Source organism: Lissotriton vulgaris, chromosome 9 (genome assembly GCF_964263255.1).
Source record: "Lissotriton vulgaris chromosome 9, aLisVul1.2, whole genome shotgun sequence".
In the NCBI taxonomy this organism is placed as follows: domain Eukaryota; kingdom Metazoa; phylum Chordata; class Amphibia; order Caudata; family Salamandridae; genus Lissotriton; species Lissotriton vulgaris.
The window spans coordinates 875,127,698-875,155,499 of record NC_141697.1 but is presented as its reverse complement, the minus strand read 5'-3'; positions in this window follow the sequence as shown (position 1 = coordinate 875,155,499).

Below are 27,802 nucleotides of genomic sequence, written 5' to 3'. Positions count from 1 at the left end.
GATCCTCTCCCTCACCAAAGATCCTAACTCCGCCAAAACCAATCTACACGAAGGAATGAAAGAAGTAGCCGAATGGATGAAGAACAGTCATTTAAAACTAAATTCGGACAAAACGGAAGTCCTCATCTTAGGGTCATCCCCCTCTGCATGGGACGACTCATGGTGGCCACCGGTTCTGGGCACAGCACCCATACCTACAGATCATGCACGTAACCTGGGCTTCATCCTAGACTCCTCCCTATAGATGACCAGACAAGTCAACGCCGTCTCGTCATCATGCTTCAACATCCTACGCATGCTCAAAAAAATCTTCCGCTGGATCCCCACCGAAACAAGAAAGACAGTCACTCACGCACTAGTCACTAGCCGACTAGATTATGGAACACCCTCTACGGCGGAACCACAGCCAAACTACAGAAAAAACTCCAACGCATCCAAAACGCCTCAGCCAGACTCATACTTGACATCCCCCGTCAAGCTCACATTTCCGGTCATTTGAAAAATCTCCACTGGCTTCCCGTCAACAAAAGAATAACGTTCCGTCTCCTTACCCGCGCACACAAGGCCCTCTACGACCTAGGACCCGAATGCCTCAACAAACGATTATCCTTCTACACACCCACCCGCCAACTTCGTTCATCCAATCAAGCCCTCGCCACAATCCCGCGCAGCAATAGATCCACTATTGGAGGAAGATCTTTCTCCTACTTAGCGGCCAAAACATGGAACTCCCTCCCCACTCACCTCCGCCTCACGCAGAACCACCTCTCCTTCAGAAAGCAGCTAAAAACCTGGCTATTCGATAAATGATGCACCCACCCTCACTCAAGCGCCTTGAGACCCTCTGGGTGAGTAGTGCGCTATACAAATTACTGAACTTGAACTTGAACTTGAAGGTAGCTTTTTCAATGGGACTAAACTGGTCCCTGTATCCAGTCCATCTTCATCGCGGTCGGCTTAATTTCCCCCGGTCTAACATGACCAGATAACTTCGAGTTGCAAGTCTTTGGTTCTGCTGATTGGATTGATGTCATTATGGTTTCATTTTAGTTAATTAAAATTTACTCTGTTTTGCTAAATTGCTTTGAGATTTTTATTGTTTTGCAGTTTCAATATATTACTGTTTGTGTGTTGCAAAAATACTTTATACACATTGCCTCTAAGTTAAGCCTGACTGCATTTGTGCAAAGCTACCTGAGGGTTAAGCATTGGTTATTATTGTAACTTTTATGATTCACACTGGAAAGTACTGTGGTTGTTGTCTGAACAGTGTTTCCAAACCCTCCACAACCGATTCCCCAATTTCTTACACTGACGAATATGAATATTTACATCAGGAATGAACTTCACAGCAAGGGTTTGAATAAATCCATTTTTATTGTTGAGTGTTCTCCAAACAACAGGTTGATGTTATTTTGGCACTGACACGTTTATTATGTAAGGATAATTACTCCATGCCGTACATTATAAGAATACTGCAAGTCTAAAAGGAGTTCCATATTCATATGGAGGAATGAGGCAGAAGACTGACTAGCAGTATCCTTATCATGTACATAAGGGGGACACTTAAGCCCTATGACATGGTCCCACCATCACCTTTCCCACAAACCACTTAAAAACTTGCAGCATAGCTCTTTCATATGAGAGAGCGAGCATGATTGCAAATATGAGGAATACAAATAAAGCCTGTAGTGCAAAAATAAACACATTAGAAACCAGTTTCACCCCCAGTCCCAAAGATCTGGGTTTAATCCATTGTTATTTTGCTCACCACACCACCACAGTTTGGACACATCCATATGCAAATCAGTATTGACCCTGTTTCTCTTGGTAACAATCCGGCCCGAACTTCCAGGCCAGGTCCTTCCTGGACAGGAAAAAAGCATCCTGGGACCGTTTTTGGAGCATCCTCCCTCATCAGCCAGACTAACCTGAATCCTGTGGTGCAGTGAGCACATTACCCACATCTGGGCATACCCATACCAATTAGGGTGACAAAAGTAAAAGGAACAAATGATGGGGGGAATGCTGGACAATGCAAACATTCACCCCCAGTCGCAAAGATCTGGGTTTAATCCATCATTTTTTTGCTCACCACGCCACCTGAGTTTGGACCCAACCATATGCAAATCCATCAGTCTTGACCCTGTTCCTCATGGGAACCATCCAGCCTGAACTATCAAGGCAGGTGCTCCGTGGACTGGAAACAAGCATCCTGGGACCAGTTTGGGGGCATCACCCCTCATCAGCCAGGCTAGCTTGAATCCAGTGCCGTTCAGCTTGGCTGCTGGCTCTGGCAGCAGGCATTGTAACAACAGAAGTCGACTGTAATAGCCTTATAAAAGTCAAGTTATGATGTCTTGTATTTATAATCTGTGACTTGGTGCGTCACCAATCACTGATTATAAAGAAATTAGACACTGGCTTTTAAACCGAGATTACCAAATTCCATGTATTATATTTGTATTATTACAGCATATATTATGATTCCTGCCCCTTTAACAAGTAGATTACAAGCTTCTACTAGATCATATCTCTCATAAGCACACAACAGTTACCTATAATGGGCGGCTGATTAACCCCAAAGTGCTAAGCTTATCCTATGAGGACATTTTTGTGTGTACATGGTTTAGATGAGATGAGGGGTGCCCTCACAATCTTTAAGAATTATTTCCAGCTTCATTTCCCTCTTTGGTTGCTAGATCAGATAATGTTACTTTCCTTGATATCACTAAAGCGTTAGTGGTGGTATGATTTCTATTCCACTGCTCTTCTGAATTTGGTAAAAAAATGCGGGTGAACCATAGCGATGAATGGAGGCACGCTATAAGAAGATGGCATAACATGGAAACCACAGGTTCACACAAATAGACTAAGAGTCTTATCGTGAGTTTTGGTGTCCGATGGACTGCCAAACCTATGGTGGTGTTGCGACTACTTCTGCACCAGTGGTCCGAACTCCCCATTGCAAGCTGGAAGGTGTGACACTGCGGTCACAGAGGCTGACTCCAAAGTGCGGAGCTCGCGGTTGGATCCCTGGCGGCAGCTCAGCTCAGCATCATGTGACTCTGGGCAATAGCTCACTTAATCTCCCGACAGTCCCCAGTGCCTTGAAATCTTAAGTGTTTATATGTTTGTGCTTTACAAAAATGGATTATTATTATTTATTACAGGTAGGGCAGTCGGACCGCCATGGGACCAGCACTGCTGACAGAGATCTGTGATCTTGCGGCAGTCTGAGGCCCCTAGTATGCTGGCAGTGCCACTTTGGCACTGCCAAGCATATTAGGAGTTGTCTCACCACCACAGTTTTCATGGCAATGAGCCCGCCATAAAAGTGTGGCAGAGAGGAAACAAAGGGGGCCTTACAGGGCCCACTCTGCGCCAAGGGATGCCTGCAGAGGGGCACATCATGTGCCCTCCTGTCTGCATGCTACCCAGTTCATGCAGGGAATGGACTTGACATTCCTTGCCCTGCGGGAACATGACCTGACGTTCCGATTGCGGTGGCTTGTAAAGACTCAAGTATGAGACTTAGCACTGCCAAGGGCCAGCCGCCACTGGACTGCCTGACCTGGATTACAGTCGGAATCTGTCATGCGGTCTCAATATGGCGTTGGCAGTGTGGCGCTGGCGTGGCGGCCTGCTGCCACAACCCTAAAGTCATAATAAGGCCCTAAGCAATGTTTTTTTGGAATGGAAAATGGTTTGTCTTTATCTGCCCAACTGTTCAGACTCACAGCCTAGATAGAACGTCAGACTTCTTGAATACAGTAGTTTCTTGAGTCATATTACAGTGAGGTGTCTGACAAGGGCAAGGGCATTCTACAGGAGCATATAAGCATGAACCGATAGCTTAGAGGGGCACTTCTGCTTTCAGCACAGAGTGCTGAGGTTCCTGGTCTATGAATACATACAGAATACCTCTATGCATGCAAAATGGCAACTTAATTAACCCGGGCGGTCCTTTCCTACTTTTGTAGAGCATAAATCCTAGAAAAGGAAACTAGAAAAAACGAAAATGCAATCAGTCATTCAATCAGACACCAAGGGAAACCTTCCTATAACTGCCTAGTCAATGACACGCGTATGAAGATCTACTCAAGTTGGAGAGGACTACCAGTCAAGAGTTTCTAGAAGTTACACACTAATTAAGCTCAAATCAGATCCAACAAAGCAGTAGTGGTCATTGGACATGAACTGATGGCAGAAACCCCTGTCCCGCCCCTTAGAATCCAGAGTTGAAACCTTTTTCAGGAGTAAGGACGTTGCTGTTTCAGAGGTGACTGACTGAATAATAGCCTCTGCAAAACAGACATCCAAAAGCAGAGTCTAATTGCTAGCTGTTGTAAGATGCTCTATGATCGCAGGCTTGACCGATCAACAAATGTACAGTGCCTCCTGATCGAGAAGAAGCAGATACTTCAGTAAGAGGAACCAATCTAAGGTTGAAAGCTGGCAGCTAAGTCCTGAAGGGGCTTGATTTGCAACATACACTCATCTTGCAGCCTTCCAGAAATATTATTTTCAATATTGGAGAGTAGGTAGCTATAATATGATTATTTATCCTTAACATTTTCATGTCTGTTCTTTGTGGTCTATACTGTTTGATTGATTCAGGGCCGGATTTAGGGCGGTGCAACCGGTGCAATGTTCCTGTTGCACAGAAATAGGAGCTTTGTCTGGTGTCAATTTTGACTCATTATAAAGCAGGGCGAAGGTTTAATATGCCTGAGGCAAAGAACATACACCATTTAGATCACAGCAACTATATGTTATGCTGATAGCTTAGTGGGTTACTGCTTTTGTCACAGTGATTATTTAGTTACTTGTAGTTCACATCTTACAATCTTAATGTAGCACAGTAACCTATGAAACGTCATCAAAGAGCTGTTTGCAAACTGCATAGCCTAGGTTAGAACATTATGTTATTTCCCCCAGTCTTTCATTAATCTCAATGTTGCTAAAAAGCGCTAATTTGGATAGAAAGACATTGGGCCAGATGTACGACCCTTTCATTTAGCGCCTCGCAATTTGCGACTCATTGCGAGTAGCAAAATGCGAGGTGCTAACTGAAATGTACAACAGTGTTTTTACACTGTTTTGCGATTCCCAATGGGGTTCAAATTGCAAGGCTTATTAATCTTAATGACCCTCTCGCAATTTGCGAGCCCATTGGGAATGCCAGCCCTCCCAGGGTCCCTGTCTGGGACTGCTTTTTTAATAAAGCAGTTTTTTTTTCATTCAGAACGTTTTCCTTAAAGTAAAACGGATGCATTTAAAAAAGAAACATGAAACTTTTAAGTTTCCTTTTTTTAAGGGCACGCAGTGGTCTCAAAACATTAGTACTCGCAATTAGGAAGGGACGCCGCTTCCTAATTGCGAGAGGCGCAAATGCTATTTTGCAAGTTAGTGACTCGCAAAATAGCGCTTGTACATGCTGTTACCCTTTTTTGCTGCTGCAAACGGGAAGATCCCCCGTTTGCGGCTGCAAAAAAGGGTCATACATCAGGCCCATTCTTAATTGTAAAGCCAATCACAACCACTGTGATACATTTTAATTACTGAGGGCCCGATTCACAGAACTTAAGACAAAATCCTAAACTTACTACCATTTTGGTATTCACAGAAGACACTTACTTATTTTGGTATTCACAGAAGGTACTTACTCATTTCGGTATTCACAGAAGTTAGGAGTCCTAACTTTAGGATTCCTAATTGCCTTCTGTGAATACCAAAAGTCTTAAAATTAGGATTTTTCTCAGTTTAGGAGTAGTAAATTTAGGACTCCTTACTTTAGGACTTCTAAATGCCTTCTGTGAATACCGAAAGTCTTAAAGTTAGAATTTTTCTAGTGAACTCTGCCTTTCATTGTTCACAGGTAGATAAAAGGAGTACCATTGCGTAGGAGAATAATGACACCTGTTATTTACTACAAACAAATAAGCAAAGTCCGCTGCTACACAATAAATAAAACAGGTCATTTTTTCATAGCCACAATTCTTACCGTACAGCGTCACTTCAATATTCACGTATCTTACACACAGCTGAAACAGTGAGGGCTGACTGTTAAATTCACGCAGGGAAACCATCAGACCTCAGCTAAAGCACAGTAGTTTTTAGTTCGCCTTTAAAACAGTACAAAAGCAGAAACACACAAGTTTTTCATTTACACACTATTGTGTGTGGCCTCTTGGTTCGATTCAATCAACTAAAGTGAACTGTCTGGGTACCATATATTATTGGCAAAGCAACTGCTTATTGGAGGGGAAACAGCCATTACAAAGCAGCTGTTACCACGCATAGCCTGTACCATGTACCAGTGGCACAAAACTATCTTATATATATATATATATCCACATCAGACTACTTGAACTAGTGTGTAGCAGTTGTATAGCTCTTCAATTCCTGGCTGCACAACACCCAGTAAAATATGCTGCATGGCTAAACACTTATTAGGTCCTAAAGGCGAGACCTATTGGCTATTCCAATGCTTGTTTGTAAATGGATTGCGGCACATGTATTGACAAATCCAGTTAGATTTCCCATTTCTTAATACATGCCTCAACCCAATGGCTATCATAAACATTCTTGTCAGACTCGGATTTGCAAGTAACACAAACATTTCAGACAACATCAAGGCCGCTAAAGTAAAGGAAAAAAAAACTTCTATTGTATTTGTAGAATTATTCCTAGTAAAAAACTTTCATTTTTATGTATAGGCATGGTACACTCCAGCATTTTAAGTTCACCCCCCCAAGTAAATCTCTTTGCTCTATTGACACCCAAACCAATGGTACTCATTTTATTGACCCCAAAAGGTTGACATGCTGAGAGGAAGTACCAGGATTTGAATCTGTAACCAGGGGTCAACCAAACATTCCTGCAAAATGAATGAGTACACTGAGCAATCTGACCTGTCACCCCAATCACATGACCCCAAGATGAGCTTGTTTGCTTCTTCCGTTATTAAAACATGTCTCTACATGGGATAAGTGGAAATTACATGTTATACTTACTGACTGCCTTCGCAGGGCATTGGCTGCAACTAGTGTTGCTCCTGATCAACATAAGGCACGTCAGAAAAGTGCTGTAGGCATACCTCTTACAGCACGCCAAACTGAAGGTTGTGGGTGAGGGTGGGAAATATATTTCTTTTCTCTTGTCTCTTTAAAGACACACTTGTAACTGGTGATGCTACAAAGTAACAACGAGGATGAGGGTTGCCGTTCGCACCTAGCTGTATACTTCAGATTCTATGTAGGCTCTCATTGTTCTAGTCCTGTATGGTCTTTTTACTGTGATCCTGTGTTTCTAGTGGGATGTTACTACTTGCACATTGAGATAAGATGCTCATGTCCGCACCTGGAAGGTGATCTCTGCCCTCGCCCTTATTAGACTATTTAACCCTTGCTTGCTGCTAAAGAAAACAAGCATTTGCAATGCAATAGGTCTCGCATTTGCGAGAGTTTGAGCTATTGGCATTGCAAATGACAATGCCATTTAGTTATGTGTTATTTTTTAAACAGATAAATAAAATCCATTGTCATTTACACTGCCAATAGCTTAAACTCTGCAAATACGAGACCTATTGCATTGCAAATGCTTGTTTACATTTAAGGACGCAGAGACAAAGTCCCCAGGTCCAACTTTGGCAGCCATCCTATACTTGCAAGCCTTTCAATTGGCTTCAGTTCTACAGACCCCAAAAATTTAGAAAAACATTTCTCCTCCAAGCAGATTTGAGTAATTTTCAAAATGTGGGTCCATAAACTCAGGTTTGCCTACCATCCGCGGACTAACGACCCAGGTATCTAACTTGATTGAAAGGCTAAATACATTTCAAGCCCTCCAGAGGTACTTTTCCAAAGCTAATTTTCCACTCGTTTTAATAAACATTGAAAACTCAACCCCCTCATCGAAAAAAAAACATGTCTAGAATTTTACGAAGACACGTAAGGGAATTGCCATTTCTTTCCAGCTCTGTAAGTGTTCAGAAACCAACGTATATTCTACAGACCTTCTATCTTACAAGTGTCACAACAACTTTCGATACGATCCCAGGACCTCAACACCTTCCTCAATAGTTTTAGCGCACACAGCGCCAGAAAAAGGAAGCACATTTATGATCTTTACAGACGCCTCCATACATCAACCGAGCCTTCAACAGGAAGGGCATCCAAACATCAAGGAACACAACGGAACTGTGGCTCGTGCCCGTCTCAAAAATGCATCAAACTTAGTATTTTAACCATGTGTATATGGAGGAGGGTGTATAATGAAATGCAGTTTAATCCAAAACTGTGCAACACCACCAATGGGAACATACGCTATCAGGGGATGTGGGGGTCGGGGGCTGGTGGAGGTTATGAAGACTATGAAGATTCCATTGAACAATCTTCGCTCCGCTTCCCTGCAGGGTCTCACTCTCACCCCCCCCCCCCGCCCCCCCCCCCCTCCAAATAACAGATGGGAAATGCGTCTATGTTCTGGAAGCAGCAACCTATGCCTAATTTTCAGGGAAATTAATTTTATATGAAACAAATTACCATTTACCGAAATTAACACGAGGTACGGTTTAACGACGCAGGTGGATAGAAGGCCATTGGAAGTAAAACACGGGGGCAGGAGTAGAGTAAAGCAGATATACATTTCCTTCTTTGTTTAGTTTAGTCTGCGGAAAAATGTATATAAAGGAGCTGGTGGGGTGGGGGGTATTTTACACAGACCTAGGGGTGTGCGGCTGAAGGTACTGTTTGGAAAGGCAGGGGGCGTACACAAATGAATTGAAGTTACGAAAGGTGTGCTAATGAACGAAGAGGGGTAACTAATGAAAGGGAGAGCAGGCTAATAAATATCTGTTGATTTGAATGCACTGGGTGGAAGAACCGTCATTACCATGCGAGTGAGAGATGCATTTCCATATTCGAGTAGATTTAAACGTGTCAGTTTGGAATAGGAAGACAGGTTGAATAGTCCTAAATTACCATACCACTGAGTTTATTCTACAACACCCCCTCCTCTCAGGCTGCCTAGAGCTTACTTTGCCGTGCTCGAGGCTCAGGTGAAAGGGCCTCGCCTCAGGTGTAGAGTTGTAAAACACTCCGGACTGCGGGACCGCGCTCTGACTCTTTGAACCGCCCAAGGAAGGTGCGGCGGCGTCTCCATGCAGCGCTGCTTCTGGGCGCCTCATCCCAGCTGCTGACCCCTCCAGGCTCCTGTAGCATGGCCCCCGGGCCTAGCCAGACAATGACCACGTGCAGCAGCGGCTGGGGTCACCATGGGTACAGCGCACTCCCAAGCGAGGATGCTGCAAACCTCCACCAGTCAGGGAGGCACACGAGGCATGCACGGCTGCACCACATGCCCAGCTGACGGAAACTGGTCTTTTAGATGGCGTGACTAAAAGTCGACATTTTACTGACAATAAGACGAAGCTGGGGAGATTCTCAAGTGCGAGTCAATAATATGATTGCATAAACCAGGCTGAGCTCCAGGACACAACACTCTCACCCAATTAGTGAGAATATGCTCCGAGGACACAACACTCTCACCCAATTAGTGAGAATGTGTCTCAGTGACTTATCGTACCAGCTAGTGCTCTGACAACGTGAGATCCATTGGGTTTGGTTAAACTCTTTACTGCCAGGGTTTTCTTCGGTGGCTAAGCCCTTTTTTGGATGTGGATGTTAGGAGCAGTCAACAAGTGCCACTGACAGCAGCCGTTTTCGCGATCGCTATTGTAAAAAAAATAATAATAATACGCCCGCGAGTGGTGCGCGCACGCCACATCAAACTTATGCTTTCAACGCCTGTGTATGGGCACCATAATTGAAACCACATGGGCTTTGGTGCACGTAACAGACACCAATAGGCCATGGGTGGAGCAATGCCCACGCATTTGGCCTATTGTGTGGTCTGTTTAAAAAATACACGCACTGAAAGCCCAATAGCAGAAGACCAAACAAAAAACACACGCACAAGCGTGTACAATTCCAGGGTCCATTTCAGAACCCCGGACAAAAGGGCTCTCGCTGCGCGACACTGCTGCGCTGTGCATCGCTAGGCGTGAGACATAAAAAAGCAGAAAATCACAAACTGGATTTTATTTTACTTCTCGGTATGCAACTGCCTCACTCCATGACATGGAGTACCATAATTCTGACCAGCTTGTTGCATTTTGGAGTTGTAGTTTTAAATCCGCCACTGTCATTATGTGTTTAAAAATCCAAACATGGAAAGTGATGCTTTCTGAAAAGCCATAATTAGCTGAAGGTGTTACTAAAGACATGCACTGACTTGTCACCTGACTTTTTTAAATTTTACAAAGTGAGCAAATCCATTTCAGAAGCAGTACCAAATTAACCTTTCCTTACACATTTAGTTAAAGTCGATACAGTCGAGATAAAAGGTACTGTACCACGACTGACTCAAAGCCATCATTCGTAGAGTAGGAAAACCTAAATAGAGTGACTACCAGGTATAGAAAAGCGCTAAAGCCAATGCTAGCCAAGAGCCAGGAAGCGCTAAAAGCAGAGACATTTCGAACACCAAGAAGTGCTAAAGGCAGTGACAACCAGGGACAGAAAGAGCAACGTGTGCCGACAGCTAGGTATAAGAAAATGCTGCGAGCAGAAGCAGGTAAATGCAGAGAAGTGGTGGATAACCAGACATATAAAATACGATCATGCTTACCTAGGCCTGAGTGAAGAGAGTCATTCAACCTCAGCACTGGGTACCACCACCCAAGCAGACGCACAGGGTTGTGCGCACAAGGCTGGTGAATCACGTTGGACCGACTTAAAGGCTGTTTGCGGCAGTGGGAATAGTGACATTTTTCAATAGCTGCTGATAAGAAAGCAAAGTATGGAGCCACTGCCTCCCTTTGATACCATCAAAAAGTAAAATATTGTTGACAGAAGGATTGCCTAGGTCGAAACCTTCGATGATTTCATTGATGCACTGGAAGAAGCAAATGACAAAAGGATAATTACATTTCTAAGGAATGTAGCAGGTGAAATGGTAAAAGAAGTGATAAAGAAAATATCACAAGGTGATGAAGTGACATATAGTCAAATCAAAGAGGAGTTAAACACCAAGTTCACTCCAATGCCACATGTTGACTATGAAAGGTACATCTTTAGTCAGGAAAGGCAGAGAACTGGTGAAACGATGGATGGGTTTGGAGAAAGACTTGATATGCTCATAAAGTATTGCTAGTTCAATTACTTCAACAATAAAGAGGCTATGCGTCTCAGAGTAATGGTTGCCTCTCTGATTCCTTCAGATGACGAATGTTGAAAGAGACACTCAACTTGGAGCGAGTACTCATGGCTGTCAGAGTGGAAGAAATAGCTGACAGACATGCAGACATGAAGCTAACATGGAGGCCGGAACAGCCCAAAATGAATCAGTGCTGAGTGTGAAAAGCAAGTTAAAACACAAGGCAGATGGCCATAAAGTACTGACTCCAAAGAAAAAAAAGAAGTTATGTTTTCGATGTGGATTTTTCTTTTTACATGAGGGTGGATATCCTGCCATTGGACAGGTATGCAAAGCCTGCGGTAAAGAGAACTACTTTGTAACAGTCTGTAAAGCGAGGAAAATATTAAGTGTGTCACATCCAGAAAAGAAAATGGAGGCAAGATCAGATGTGTCACATCGAGAAAACAAAATGGATACTAGGGCATTTCAGATGCGATGCTCCACCCATGCCCACAAGGCCAAGCAGCACCATCAGCTAAGTCAAGTAGACACTGAACGACATCAATTGTCGTCAATATTGACTGCTGGATGATGTGCACATGCTCAATTAGCTTCTTGCAAGGAAGAATATCAGTCGAAGCTAGGTAGACAAGTGAAAGTGCGAAATTCATTTGCATCATACTGAAAGTAAATGGGTACTCCATATCTTTTATCATGGACAGTAATGCGTCAATAAACATTATGCCAGAGGAAAAGTTCCATTATTTTTCTCCAGTGCCGTGTTGAACCTCGTCGAAAACCAAAGTGTACACTTGGACTGCAAAGCCAAAGTCCATTCATATCAACTGTGAAGCATAAAAAGATGAAAGAACAAGCACTAATTCATGTATTGCCAGGCACTTCATCAAGTACATGTTTACTCAGTTTCAGTACTGCTGGTGACATGGGGCTGATTTCTGTAAACTGCAGTGTCAATACCTATCATAAGATAGTGAATTCGTTTCCATCATTCTTTCATGAGACTTAAGACCATGAAAGTGCACCTTTACATAGACAAGTATATCCATCCTGTTGCTCAAAGAAATCGTCAAATTGCATTTCATTTGCAAAAAGCTGTTGAGAAAGAATTTGAGACCCTATTAAAGCTTTCAATGAGGGATCCACTGATTTAAAACCCTGGATATCACCCATTGTCGTAGTACCTAAAAACTATAGCCATGGATCTGTGCACATCTGCATTGCTGGGTGCCAAGCAAACAAGGCAATTAAAAGAGAATGACATCCAGGTCCACATGTTGCTGATACAGAGCTGAATGGAGCTAAAGTATTTTCCCACCTTGATTTGAACATAGGGTATAACCAGCTTGAATTAGAAGAGAACTGGAGGTACATTACTACCATTTTGGCATATGTTGGTTTGTTTTGATATAATAGACTAAGTTGTGAAGTGTCATTAGCTGCAGAACTGTTTTAGAATATCATTCATCACATAATACAGCCAGTCACAGATGTTTAGAGTTACAGGGATGACATAGTATCTTTTGGGGCCATACAAAAGAAACATGATAAAGCTCTTACACAAGTGTTTCATGTACGTGCTGATGCAGGTCTCACTTTAAATGCAGAAAAAAGTGAGTTTAATAAAACCAAACTCAAGTTCTATGGTCATATCTTTTCTGAAGGGGAATGACTCTGGATCCAAATAAAGTACAGACCTTGTCAGCCACTTCTCCCCCACAAGATATAACTATGCTGCGATCCTTCTCTGGTATGGACAGCTACTGCTGAAGGTTTATACTGACTTTTCCACTGTAAGTGCCTCATTAAGAGACTTAATGAAAAAAATGCCCTATTTTAATGGTCAAGTGAATGTGAACAAAGCTTCAAGAAAATCAAACATACTATTGAGAACCCAACTGAAATGGCATACTTTCATCCAAAATTGCAGATGGAGGTTGTTGTTGATGCAAGCCCCCTATGGTTGGGTACCATCCTTGCCCAGCACACTGGACATCCCAATGCCCCTAGACACATTGTGACTTATGCTAGCCGAAGTTTGACAACAACAGAACGTGCCTATTCACTACCTAAAAAAGAAATCCTAGCTGTGGTGTGGGCTTGTGAGCATTCTCATGTGTTCCTATATGGAAAACATGTTACAGCTATCACAGACCACCAAGCATTGCTCACCATTTTCAGCAATCCGAAGGCCAAGATGCCCTCTCGCATTGAGAGGTGGGGGTTGTGATTGCAGGAGTATAATTATGCAATTGTGCATCGTCCGGGAAAAGATCAAAACCTTGTTGACTACTTCTCAAGTGTGCCTATACAGTGTTGTGGCACTCATAGGCTTATGCCTATGTTATGTTCATTTTGAAGTCCAGTACCCCTGCTGCCATATCGATAGAACAAAACATTGCTGCCACAAGTACTGACAGAGATTTGCTAATACTCAAAGACAGTTTTACTCATCGTGATGACCTTGAATACCAGAAATTCAAAATTGTGCAGGAAGAGCTTTCCGTTACCCCATAAAGCATCATCTTACAAGGGTCGAGAGTTGTCATACCAGAGAGTCTGAGACAACAAGTTATTGAAGTGGCCCATGAGGGACACTGAGGAGTTGTTGCTACAAAAGGAGCTTTACGGGACCCAGTATGGTTCCCTCGTCTTGATGAAAGAGTTGAAAAGTGTTAAAGACAGGTCATTTGTGTAACTGTTTGTCATCTAAAACATGTCTGATCTCTGAAAGTATGCATGGGATAAAATTGCAATTGCTTTCTTTAGACCAATTGACAATGGACAACATCTTCTAGTAATTGTTGATGAATATTCATGTTTTCTCCTTGTGGAATATCTGTTGTCAACTACTCATGACAGAGTCATTGAGAGACTAGAAAGTATTTTTGCAACATGGGGTGTTTCTTCAATTTTGAAATCTGACAATGGCCTGCGTTTCAATAGTCGAGAACTTAAAAGCTTTCTCACTCATTTAAATATCAAGGATCAGAAAAGCACACCTTTCTGGCCATGGATGAATGATGTGATTGAAAGATTTGTGAGTACTCTAAAGAAGACCTTTCCATGTGCTGCACTGGAAAAGCTGCAACTCAAATCAGTTCTTCAGTCTACATTTTGTGAATACAGATTAACTCCCCATTCCCAATTCTACCATGGGTGAGAGCCCTGCCACCTTAAAGTTTTAGAGACCCATAGGAACCAAATTTCAACAATGGACCACTGAAAGATCTGTTGACATCAATAAACTTCAAGCAACTGATTCGTCTCACAAAAGCGAAATGAAGATATTCGCGTACTGACGCCGCTGTGCTTGGAACACTGTGTTCAACGGAGAAGACCAAGTGATCGTCCGACAGAAAAGGAAACGCAAGTCTGATGCTCCTTTTTATGGTGACCCACTGAGGGTTGTGACTAGTAAAGGACACATGGTGACTGCTCACAATCCTAGAAAGTCCATAACGTGAGATTCTTCGCATTTCAGGCACCTGCCCTGATCTTTGCCAACTCCAGGAGTCAGGAGTGAGACAAGTTCACCTGAGAATCTAGAGATCCCAATGACTGTACCGATGTCTCAGTCACCACTGCCTGGCATGGACACTTCTATGGAATCTCCACAGCCTTACATGACCAGATCTGAGCAATTGATTGAAACACCAAAATGACTTACTGAAGAGTTGTAATGTATATATGTAGTATTGATGATTTAATTTAATATTTGTAAAGTGCAAACTAATGCCCAAAGGCATCTAGGCACTGATATCCAACTTAGGGGAGAGTTTGCTAGAAAGGAAAGAGGCAGCTAGACCTGTACAGAAATAGAAAAATCAAAGCCTATTGGGTAAAGAGTCACGTTTTAAGAGCCTTCTTGATTGGAAGCAGTCCTAAGGAGTTTTTTAAATGAGAAAGAAGAGAGTTCCACAGTTTAGAAGTAGTGATGACAAAACTTCTGTAGCCCCAATTAGCCAATCAGAACCTACGGACCTCTGCAAGGTTGGCTGTAGAGGAGCGAAGAGCTCTGGGATGGGCATACCAGCAGGACCAGTGTTTTAAATATACAGATTCAGAGTTCTGCATGGCCCTAAAGGTGATGTACAAGGCTTTAAAGTCAATCCGCTTCCTTACGGCAAGCCAGAGAAGCAGAGGAAGGGCTTGTTTGACAGACTGATGTCTGGGAATCCCATCTAGGAGCCGGGCCGCTGCGTTCTGATGGGCCTGTAGTTTACACAGAAGCCCTTTCTGAAGATTAAAAAAGAGAGTATTGCAATAGTCAAATTTGGAGAAAACGAGAGCTGAGACCATTGTTTTATGTAGCTCATGGGGTATTCATGGAAACACTCTCCTAAGCAAATTTAATGTAAGGAAGGTGGCGGGAAGAGGTGATGGCATTAATCTGGTTCTTAAAAGAAATAGTATCATAAAGAGTTCCTACATTTTTTGCCTTGGTTGCAGATGTGGGTAGCATACCTAGTTCTTGTGGCCTCCAACTGGGTGACCAAAAAGATGTATTCTTAACAAATAAGAGGACCTCGGTTTTACCCAAATTCAATTGTTAGGCAGTTCTCAAGCATCCACCTGCTGACTTGTTGCATGCAGTTGTGAAATCAGGTTGCTGTGTCCCGTAAGTTACTGGCCACTAACGCGACGATCGGCAAAGGATACCATGGAAAAGCCAAAAGATTTAATGAGGCTGGGCCAGGGAATGACATATAAATTAAAGAGAGTGGGGTTTTCTCACTCATTTAAATGTCATTTTACTACTGGTACTTTTCTATTTAACAAATGGGGAGATGTAGTGTTTTGTGAGTTAGAAATGACGGAACTCTTTTGGTTCCTGGCGGTCTCCGTAGAACAGTGACATAAGTGCGTGGGTGGAGTGAATCATGATGCAAAATGTTCAGTTAATGGTTACACACTTAGGAATAAAGACATGCAATACCAATCTCTGTGTGTGGCATGATCATTTGAATGTTACCGGGGCTGGGGAGGACACTAAATCTTCATAATGTACATCTATTACATATTGTCAATGAAATTGCTCTCCCAACCTCGCAGCTCCACCATCAAGTGAGGCCCTCCTGAGCCACTGTACTCTCGATCGTTGGTGTTCGAGGCCCTCCTCCACACGCAGGCTATACCTGCGCCTCATTGCTGGTGGTCCAGTGGACCTCTCACTCTTGCTCCATTTTCTCTTGACTTTTTATTTTACCTCTTTCCTTTCACATTCATTTTTGACCCTTTTACGGTCACTCTCTTTCTATCACTTTCCATCCTCCTTTTCACTTTTACTCTGTTTTCACTCTACTCTTTATTCTGTGTACCGCTCTCCCGCTTTTCCATGCCGCTCCTGCCCCTGTGGCCCCTCCCCCCCAGCACAACCAGCCCAAGCCAGTTTCCCCTCCCCACTCCCGCCTCCCAGCTGTCCAGCCCTCCCCGACCCCTACTTAATGGCGGCCCCTGCTGGGACACAAGCAAGACCACTGACTTATTGTCAGTGAAATTGCTCTCCCACCCTCGCAGCTGCACCATCAAGTGAGGCCCTCCTGAGCCCCTGTACTTTCGAGTGTTGGTGTTCTAGGCCCTCCTCCACCCACAGGCTATACCTGCGCCTCATCCCTGGTGGCCCAGTGGGTCTTTCACTCTTTCTCTTGCTCCGTTTTCTGCTTGCCTTTTCCTTTCACCTCTTTCCTTTCACCTTCGTTTTTCACCCTTTTACTGTCACTCTCTTTCTATCACTTTCCATCCTCCTTTTGACTTTTACTGTGTTCACTCTACTCTTTATTCTGTGCACCTCTCGCCCGCTTTTCCCCGCAGCCCAGACCCCCAGTGTGACCAGCCCAAGCCAGTTTCCCCTCCCGCCTCCCAGCTGTCCAGCCCTCCCTGACCCCTAGTTAATGGCTCTCACTGGCGCGCCGAAGGAGCACCAAATGCAAGCCCGCCATGACCCATCAGCGAACAGCACCAGGAACCATGGAACTCCGCACCGCCAACGCTACAACCCAGCAGCACTCTACGCACTCAATCCAGGTCGCAACAACTGCAAGCTAGTATCACTAGCAGACACTCACGGACCCTTCAGCTGTCACCGCTGCCACCACTCATGCAGCACCGTCAAGACCACAGCCAGAGCACAACCCGCCCGACATAATACAACCGCCCCAAAGACCCTGCACTGCTTCATTCTCAACGTCCGATCCCTCCACAAACACCCCACAGAAATCTGGGACCTCCACGACAGCACCACCTTGACAAATATGTGACATTACAACGCAATCAAAATGATTGCGGTATGTTACATCGCAGTTTTTACAACGCAAGTTGTTACAACGACTTGCACTGGATGGCGCTGGACTTAGGAATAGTATGATTTACTATTCCAACACCAGTCTACGCACAGTAGGGAAGGTCCAAGAGAAAACAGGTCAGTCAAGCACTCTCATACTTGTTTAGCATTTCAAACGATTGTTATTGTCATTCTCAAGTTCTAAAGTGAATAGAGCAGATTGTTCCATTGACAGTTATGCTTCACTTCAGTAAGTGTAAAGTTCATTTGCAGAAAGTAGATTTCAAAATATGGATCCACACAAGATGTTGTGCTTCAAATTCTTTATTTCATACACATTAAAAGTTTTCCAGCTCACACCGCCGACACGTGTTTCGTCTCATGGAGACTTTTTCAAGGCTGGAAGTATAACAAACTACAATAAATATTCTACAACATACACACTAAATATGAACACATTCTCCATTAGTGCACAGTTAAAATAAGCTACAACATATATTTACAAAAATAACAATTAATTTCCAGAAAAACCACAAGAGAGAAAAGCAAAAATATTATTACTATGTTCACATATTCACAACAGATCAGCTCATCAATGACTGACAAGCAGTTACTTGAATATCACAATTATTGTCACATACTGTAGCCCCCACTCGTCACAACATTAGTAGTATATACAATTTATTGCTCCATGTAAATGTAACACAAATGTTATACACCCCATGGTTGTCACCCTTGTACCAATATCAGTACCAGATGTAATTGGGCTCTCAGTCCCCCCATTTCATAATTCCAAAACACGCAACAAAATATAAAAAAATGAACATACCAAAGGATATTATGAAGGGATGTTAATTTAACACGAGTCTTGTCTCCCAGCAAAGGTATAGATGAAAACGAAAGTCAAGCAATCAATATGAGTTCTACAAGATAAAATACCAAATTTGCAAACTATATCCCAATGGAAAATATGTGGCAGCAATTCAAATATTCAAAAACATACCTAATAAAACATCCGGGGGGGCATGATCCTAACAATCCAGGTCACTCCACCCGTCCTTCTATATAATCCATGAGGTATATTCCAATGTCACGGTCAAAAACTTTAGTAAACATCCTAAGAGTCAGGGCAAAGAAATATAATGAGCCCCACATTCATATGGCTGAGAGTCATGACAGAATAATACTGAGGTGTCAGATATATAGCCTCACAAGAGTATTGACCATACGTATTGGTCATAATAGCATAAAAATGGGGGTTTGGTTGCTAGGATCTGGAGATCCACCCGAACAAATCAATTATGAGCCACATTATCTAGCTCCATTGTAGAGGTGTAACATCAATTGCACACGCTGACACTGCGGTTAAGTATGCTCATTCAGCAATGTCCAATTACTATTACCGTTTACTCAAAACGGAACAATATGTCCCAACAAGCATATCATTGACTGTAAAACTATTGCAGGGATTACTGTGACTAGGACTAGAAAACCAATAAGAATTGATACCTTCAACTGATGATAGCAGGCATGGCATGACTATATTCTATAGAGTAAGAACTCACTTAGTAATTTAAGAAGTCTTGCTGCGTGGAGCTTGGTTCATTATTCTACAGTCTGTAGATGGACCATGATAAGTCTCTGAAAATAGTGAATAAACAAAGATTTTAAATCTGTATACAAAGAAGAAATCACGTGACTAATCCAACGGTTAAGTTATAAAAAGGACGAGGGGGGTGTGGATCTTACTAAGGTAACAAGCGGGAAATATAGCTCTACATCAAAAATCACATGGATTATGTGGACCCAAGTAATTAGGTGGTTGGAAAGTATCCTAACATAACAGAAGAAGACAAGGTGGTCGGAGAAATAATTGTCTCCTATATCAATCATTGCCCAATTCCGAGTCCTCGATCTTACCTCATTCAGAAAGCCGTCCAAGGGGAACCTCCACTGCTGGCAGCTACCGGAAAGTGATTCCCGCGCTATCTTATGAATAGTCAAGGGGAGTGGCTTAACGCGGAAGCCGGGTAGGGGCCATCATGTGCAAATAACCATTGTTGGTATTCAATGCGTTGTTGGCGGCCACTCAGTGCCGGTCCTAGGCCTTCTGAGGCCCCGGGCGAAAGGGAAGATGTGAGGCCCCTCCAAGTGACATCACAGAAAGTGACTTCGCAGGACTTTTGATCTTAGTTATTTGGCATCATTTGAGTGCATCACACTGAGCGGGGGCTGGCCATAAAATCATGCCCAGGGCCGTCATTGGTAGCGCTTTTGCGCGCTACCAGATTGACGGCCCTGGGACCCACTGTCACCTGCATGAGGAAGATTCAAGACCGGCGACGCCAGCGTCACGTCATCGCCAGCGTCACGTCATCACCAGGGCACGTACCACCACCAACCAAGCTAGGTGGTGGGGGGCGTGCAGGCGTCTTTGCGTGCGTGCGCAGACAGTGTTGTTCCCTGTATTGTGCAGGAGGTGCTGACTTAAAAGTAGCAGCAGGCTCTGCCCATAGATGGGACGCAGAAGACCCTAGGTGAAGTAAGAGAGAGAGAGGGGGCTTGGGGGGCCAAGGGGGCAGTGATGCCTAATGAATAATGGCTGAATGAATACAGAGCTCTTAGAAGTCTCCTCTCGCACTTTCTTTGCAGCCAGCAGACACCCTTGAATTGAATATCACAGAAATGCTGATTGTAGGCACACGCATCAGAGGCGGTAACAGATGCCCCCAATGTCAAGTCAGAGGCGAGGCAGGCAAGGACGGTCTGGAAGTAAGTGAGCGATGTGTTCAGTCAGGCACTTCGACCTTGGGGCCACGTGCAACAGAGTGTGGAGAACGAGGCCTGGTAACTGTCTGCAAAATAAACACACTCGATATTATTGGACAGAAGAATGCAGAAATAAATCTGAACCTTTGATACCAGAGCTCCGCTGAAGCAGCCGACCCTCTCTACCTTCAGCTCCAGCCATCGTTCATAATAAAGACTGGACTAGCCTGTCCTAGGGGCCTCGCATTCTATGCCCCTATCTTTAATACCAGAGCTGGACACGCCTGTCCTAGCACCTCGGATCACTGTTCTCCCACTGCCTTCATAACGGAACATTGACTTCTCCCAGGCCTCCTTCCCTGCCTTAGTTAGTTACTGCCTGCAGCCTGCGGCCCGGTCCCTGCGCGAGTGCTGTGCTCACTGCGCAGCACTTTTCCCCATCATCATTTATTTATTTATTCCCGCAACTGCGGGAGGCCCTGGGCAGCTGCCCATACCGCCCATGGCTAGGACCGGCCCTGCGGCCACTTGTAAGGGGGATAATGTCATAAACAAAATCCACGCGATCGATTTTCTGAAGGCTACCAATAGTATTATTATAAAGAGTGGTTGAACACTACGGATCGGTATAAGGGTAACATTATGAAGTTAAATTTAAAGGAAATTAACTAACAAAAGAGAAGGGTCATACATGCGTAGTCCTTCCTCTATTCCAAATTTGTTCGTAGTTTCCCTAGGTCATTCTATAATATATTGTGAGTTAACTTTATGCCTGCTTGTAAATATTGTTGTAAGATAAAGCATGTCCTTGCATATTAGCGTCATGACAGCTTGTGAATATAAAGTACCAAGGCCGTAGCCTTGGACTCGATAATAGCAGCCATCTTGTAGAGGGTATCAGCGGACTGAAGGGATATCGATGATGTTTTTATGATTTGGGGGGAGTAGATAACTTACTCAATGAACTCATCGCTTATCTAAATGATAATGATTACAATCTTACCTTTACCTTTGAATCTAGCAACAGTAGCATTGCCTTTTTGGACGTTACTCTATTCATATCTGATAACAAAATAGAATCTAAATTGTACAGAAAAAGTACGTCCTGCAACTCTGTTCTGCATGCTAGTAGTGCAAACCCTGCCTCTCAAATTGGAGCAATTCCTTACGGAGAAATGACTAAACTGCGGCGCAATTGCAGCACTGAGGATAATTTTGTAGCAGAGATTGACAACTTGAAAAATAGGTTTTTGACCAGATGCTATGATAAGGGCTGATTGGATACTGCACATAGAAAAATACAGAAAGTACCCAGAGAGTCTACTCTTAAAAGAAAACAGAAAGGTCCCAAACAGCAGGCCAATAACAAGCTTGCTCTTATAACCCAATACAGTGCCAACAGCACTCAAATTTTTAATGCCATTAAAAAACATTGGCATTTACTTCAATTGGAGAAAGATCTGGAATCATATGTTGGTAAAAGACCACGCATCATATACAAGAAAGGCAGAACCCTAAGAAACTTACTTAGCCCTTCCATTATCAAAAACCCAGTTCCAAGCAACCAAGTGTTTGACGGAATTAAAAAATGGATGCCTATTAAACCATGCGGCTTCTATAAATGCACTCTATGTAACATGTGTCAGTTTGGTATAGACAAGAAAAAGACTTTTTCTTATAATACTAAACAAACATACCACATTAAACAGTTTATCAACTGCAACTCTAAGTTGGTGGTATATTGTATTGTTTGCCATTGTGGACTGATTTACGTGGGAAGCACGATTTGTCCTTTTAAAGAGAGGCTACAGGAAGATGTTAGAGCCATTGGGAACAACAACACTAAATATCCTTTGGCAGCGCATTATAACAAAGAACACTCAGAATTAGAGGTGCTAGGTATCCGTTTTCATGGAATAGATATGATCAGACCTGATCCAAGAGGGGGAGACAATACACTGGCACTACGTAAACTTGAATCTAAGTGGCTTATTAAGCTCCGTGCAGTAGATCGAGGACTTAATACCGATAGGGAATTACATGTTTTCCTCAAAGATTAATGAGAATACTTGTATTTCAGTAGGTTCACCCTTGTACCGTCTTAATTCCCTTGATGTTTTATTGTGGTGACTGTATATGAATCTCTAACTTTGAGTCACCGCAATATAAACTTGGAAGCTTAGCGCCTCTGTATATGTTCACACCATCTGGTGAATCCATTTGGATGATGTCTAATATATAATTGATTGTTTTCGAGCTATAACTGGTTTCCTACGATATTTTTCTAACAAATAATGCTTAACAAGGTATAAAGGAACCATCTTAATAATATTTTTTCTTTTTTCTCTTCTTATACTTTTTCCCTCATCGGGAATCCCTCCTCAAATTCTATGTTTATTAATATGTCTATATTAACCTTTATTAGATAATTGTTTCGTAGGATCATATCTCCACTACTTAATACGTTCTCGGGAATTATCCCTTCAGTCCGCTGATACCCTCTACAAGATGGCTGCTATTATCGAGTCCAAGGCTACGGCCTTGGCACTTTATATTCACAAGCTGTCATGAAGCTAATATGCAAGGACATGCTTTATCTTACAATAATATTTACAATCAGGCATAAAGTTAACACACAATATATTATAGAATGACCTAGGGAAACCCCGAACAAATTTGGAATAGAGGAAGGACAACGCATGCATTACCCTTCTCTTTTGTTAGTTAATTTCCTTTAAATTTAACTTTATAATGTTACCCTTATACCGATCTGTAGTGTTCAACCACTCTTTATAATAATACTATTGGTAGCCTATAGAAAATCAATCGAGTGGATTTTGTTTATGACATTGTCCCCCTTACAAGATGGCCGCCAACCACGCATTGAATACCACCAATGGTTACTTGCACTTGATGGCCACTACCCGGCTTCCGCGTTAAGCCACTTCCCTTGACTATTCATAAGATAGCACGGGAATCACTTTCCGGTAGCTGCCAGCAGTGGAGGTTCCCCTTGGACGGCTTTCTGAATGAGGTAAGATCGAGGACTCGGAAATGGGCAAGGATTGATATAGGAGACAATTATTTCTCCGACCACCTTGTCTTCTTCTGTTATGTTAGGATACTTTCCAACCACCTAATTACTTGGGTCCACATAATCCATGTGATTTTTGATGTAGAGCTATATTACCCGCTTGTTACCTTAGTAAGATCCACACCCCCCTCGTCCTTTTTATAACTTAACCGTTGGATTAGTCATGTGATTTCTTCTTTGTATACAGATTTAAAATCTTTGTTTATTCACTATTTTCAGAGACTTATCATGGTCCATCTACAGACTGTAGAATAATGAACCAACCTCCACGCAGCAAGACTTCTTAAATTACTAAGTGAGTTCTTACTCTATAGAATATAGTCATGCCATGCCTGTTATCATCAGTTGAAGGTATCATTTCTTATTTGTTTTCTAGTCCTAGTCACAGTAATCCCTGCAATCGTTTTACAGTCAATGATATGCTTGTTGGGACATATTGTTCCGTTTTGAGTAAACGGTAATAGTAATTGGACATTGCTGAATGAGCATACTCAACCGCAGTGTCAGCGTGTGCAATTGATGTTACACCACTACAATGGAGATAGATAATGTGGCTCATAATTGATTTGTTCGGGTGGATCTCCAGATCCTAGCAACCAAACCCCCATTTTTATGCTATTATGACCAATACGTATGGTCAATTCTCTTGTGAGGCTGTATATCTAACACCTCAGTATTATTCTGTCATGACTCTCAGCCATATGAATGTTTTTGTGGGGCTCATTATATTTCTTTGCCCCGACTCTTAGGATCATTACAAAAGTTTTTAACGTGACATTGGAATATACCTCATGCATTATATAGAAGGACGGGTGGAGTGACCTGGATTGTTAGGATCGTGCCCCCCCGGATGTTCTATTCGGTATGTTTTTGAATATTTGAATTACTGCCACATATTTTCCATTGGGATATAGTTTGCAAATGTATTATTTTATCTTGTAGGACTCATATTGATTGCTTGACTTTCGTTTTCATCTATACCTTTGCTGGGAGACAAGACTCGTGTTAAATTAACATCCCTTCATAATATCCTTTGGTATGTTCATTTTTTTATATTTTGTTGTGTGTTTTGGTATTATGAAATGGGGGGACTGAGAGCCCAATTACTTCTGGTACTGATATTGGTACAAGGGTGACAACCATGGGGTGTATAACATTTGTGTTACATTTACATGGAGCAATAAATTGTATATACTACTAATGTTGTGACGAGTGGGGGTTACAGTATGTGACAATAATTGTGATATTCAAGTAACTGCTTGTCAGTCATTGATGAACTGATCTGTTGTGAATATGTGAACATAGTAATAATATTTTTGCTTTTCTCTCTTGTGGTTTTTCTGGAAATTAATTGTTATTTTTGTAAATATATGTTGTAGCTTTTTTTAACTGTGCATCACTAGGGAATGTGTTCATATTTAGTGTGTATATTGTAGAATATTTATTGTAGTTTTTTATACTTCCAGCCTTGAAAAAGTCTCCATGAGACGAAACACGTGTCGGCGGTGTGAGCTGGAAAACTTTTAATGTGTATGAAATAAAGAATTTGAAGCACAACATCTTGTTTGGATCCATATTTTGAAATCTACTTTCTGCAAATGAACTTTACACTTACTGAAGTGAAGCATAACTGTCAATGGAACAATCTGCTCTATTGACTTTAGAACTTGAGAATGACAATAACAATCGTTTGAAATGCTAAACAAGTATGAGAGTGCTTGACTCACCTGTTTTCTCTTGGTTCTTGATATTAGCAATTTTTGCTAGTTTTGACACCCCTGGTGTTGGGTGTACATCAGGACAACAGTGCACCTCGTAGCAATATACTTATAAAATTGACATTACACGTAGAAATGTTCAAGTGAGAATTGTATTAACATAATGTGCGGACATTTTCTCTCTTAGAGAAACACTACCACCAAATCCCCACATAGAATACAGTAGGGAAGGTGTTGGAATAGTAAATCATACTATTCTTTAGGTTAGAGCGCCATCCAGCGCAAGTCGCTGTTATGACTTCTGTTGTAATACCCGCGATGTAAACGCATTGCGATGCAATGCCCATGTGGTAATGGATGTTTCCCCTCTGGACGTCGCATTCTTCACTGAAACCTGCACTAACACCACCTCGTGACCAGACATCGCCATTCCCCAAGGACACAAGTTCTCCCGGAAGGACCACCCCACCAGCCCTGGGGGAATCGCCATCGTCCACAAATCCACCCTCCGACTGAGCACACTTTCCGACGAACCTACAGACCTGATGGAACACCTACACTTCAAGATACAGGCCAGCCATACCACCACCCACCAGGGAACCCTCATCTACTGGCCCCCGGACCCCGTGGACCATTCTCCAACTCCATCACAGATAGCATCACCCTGCAGGCCATTGCGTTCGCCTATTTCACCTTGCTGGGAGACCTAAACTTCTACCTTGACAACCAACAAGACCCCAATACCGCATCCCTCCTGGACAACCTCCATAACATAGGACTCCGCTAGATCGTGCCTGAGTCCACGCACTCAGCAGGACACACCTTCGACCCCATCTTTACCACAGGAAACTCCATCACTTTTAGCCACACCCGAACCTTACACTGATGGATCTTCGACTGCACTAACACCATAGCCCCACTCAAGGAGAACAACAACACACACGCCTGAAAATCCAGCTGGTTCACCACTGAACTCCGAGAGTCCAGATGCATATGCCACCCCCTCAAAAAGGCCTGGAGGAACTCCAAAGCTACAGAAGCCCACAACAACTTCATGGCCACCACCAACGCCCACCACCAACAAATCAGAAATACAAGAAAGAAAGCGATCCAAGACAGAATCTCCACACCTGCTCACAACAGAAAAGAACTCTTAAGCATCATCAAGGGGTTCGGCCAGCCCATCAGTGAGTCTACAGACATCCCTCCATCACAAGACCTCTGTGGCAAAGTCAGCACCTTCTTCCATCACAAAATCAAGAACATTTACGACAATTTCGATGAAGCGAGCCAAAACACACAGAACCCTCACCAACCACCCCCTGACACCTTAAAGCCAACTATTGACAGCTGTACAGCCCTCACCATCGAAGACACACTGAAGACGATGAAGTCAATCCACTCCGGGCCCCCACGGTCCGCTGCCCCACCACATCTTCAACAGAGCCGCTGACACCATTGCCCCCAAGCTTTGCCACACCATCAACTGCTCCATCGCGAATGCCTCCTTCTCCTATGACTGGAATCATGCTGAGATCAAACCCCTCCTGCAGAAACCCTCAGCGAACCTCACCGACCGCAAAAACTACAGACCCACCTCCCTGTTCCCGTTCCCAGCGAAAGTCATCGAGAAAGCCATCAACAACCAACTCACCACCTCCATCAAAGAGCACAGCATCCCTGATTCCTCCTAATGTGGCTTCAGGAAGAACCACAGCACGGAAACCGCCCTCCTCATCGCAACAGACAACATCTGCTCCCTCCTGGACAGAGGAGAGACAGTAGCCCTCATCCTCCCCGACCTATCAGCGGCCTTCGACATAGTCTCTCACCGCACTCTAACTCGCAGACTTCACGACGCAGGGATCCGGGACAAGGCTTTCAACTGGATCCGCTCATTCCTCTCCGGCAGAACGCAGTGGGTCAGACTCCCTCCCTTCCTCTTGGACCCCACACCGACTACCTGTGGATTCACCCAAGGATCCTCCCTCAGCCCCATGTTGTTCAACATCTACATGGCTCCGCTAGCTCCCATCGTCAGAACCCACAGACTCAACATTGTTTCATATGCAGACAACACCCAACTCATCCTCTCCCTATCCAACGAACCCCACGCAGCCAAACACAGCTTTCAAGAAGGCATGGAAGCAGTTGCAAAATGAATGAAGAGCAGCTGTCTACAACGCAACACAGACAAATAAGAAGTACTCATCATGGGCCCACACCCCGATGCCTGGAACAACACCTGGTGGCCCTCGGAAGTCCGCCCACCCCCACGGACCACACACGCAACTTCAAAATCATCCTCGACTCTGAAGTCAAAATGAACCGCCAGATCAACTCCGTTGCATCCTCCTGCTTCCACACCCTCCGCCTCCTGCGCAAGACTTCAAATGGATCCCCCTCGAAAACAGAAAGATCGTCACACACGCCCTCGTCACCAGCAGACTTGACTACAGCAACGCACTCTACGCCGGAATCAACAAAATCCTCACCCGCAAACTTCAAAACATCCAGAATGCTGCCACCAGACTAATCCTCAACATGCAACGACACTGCCACATCACCCAGCACCTGCGCACACTACACTGGCTCCCCATCGAGGCAAGAATCACCTTCAAGATTCTCACCCATACACACAAAGCCCTCCACAACAGTGAACCAGCATACCTGAATAGCCAACTCACATTCCACGCACCCCAAAGGATCCTACGA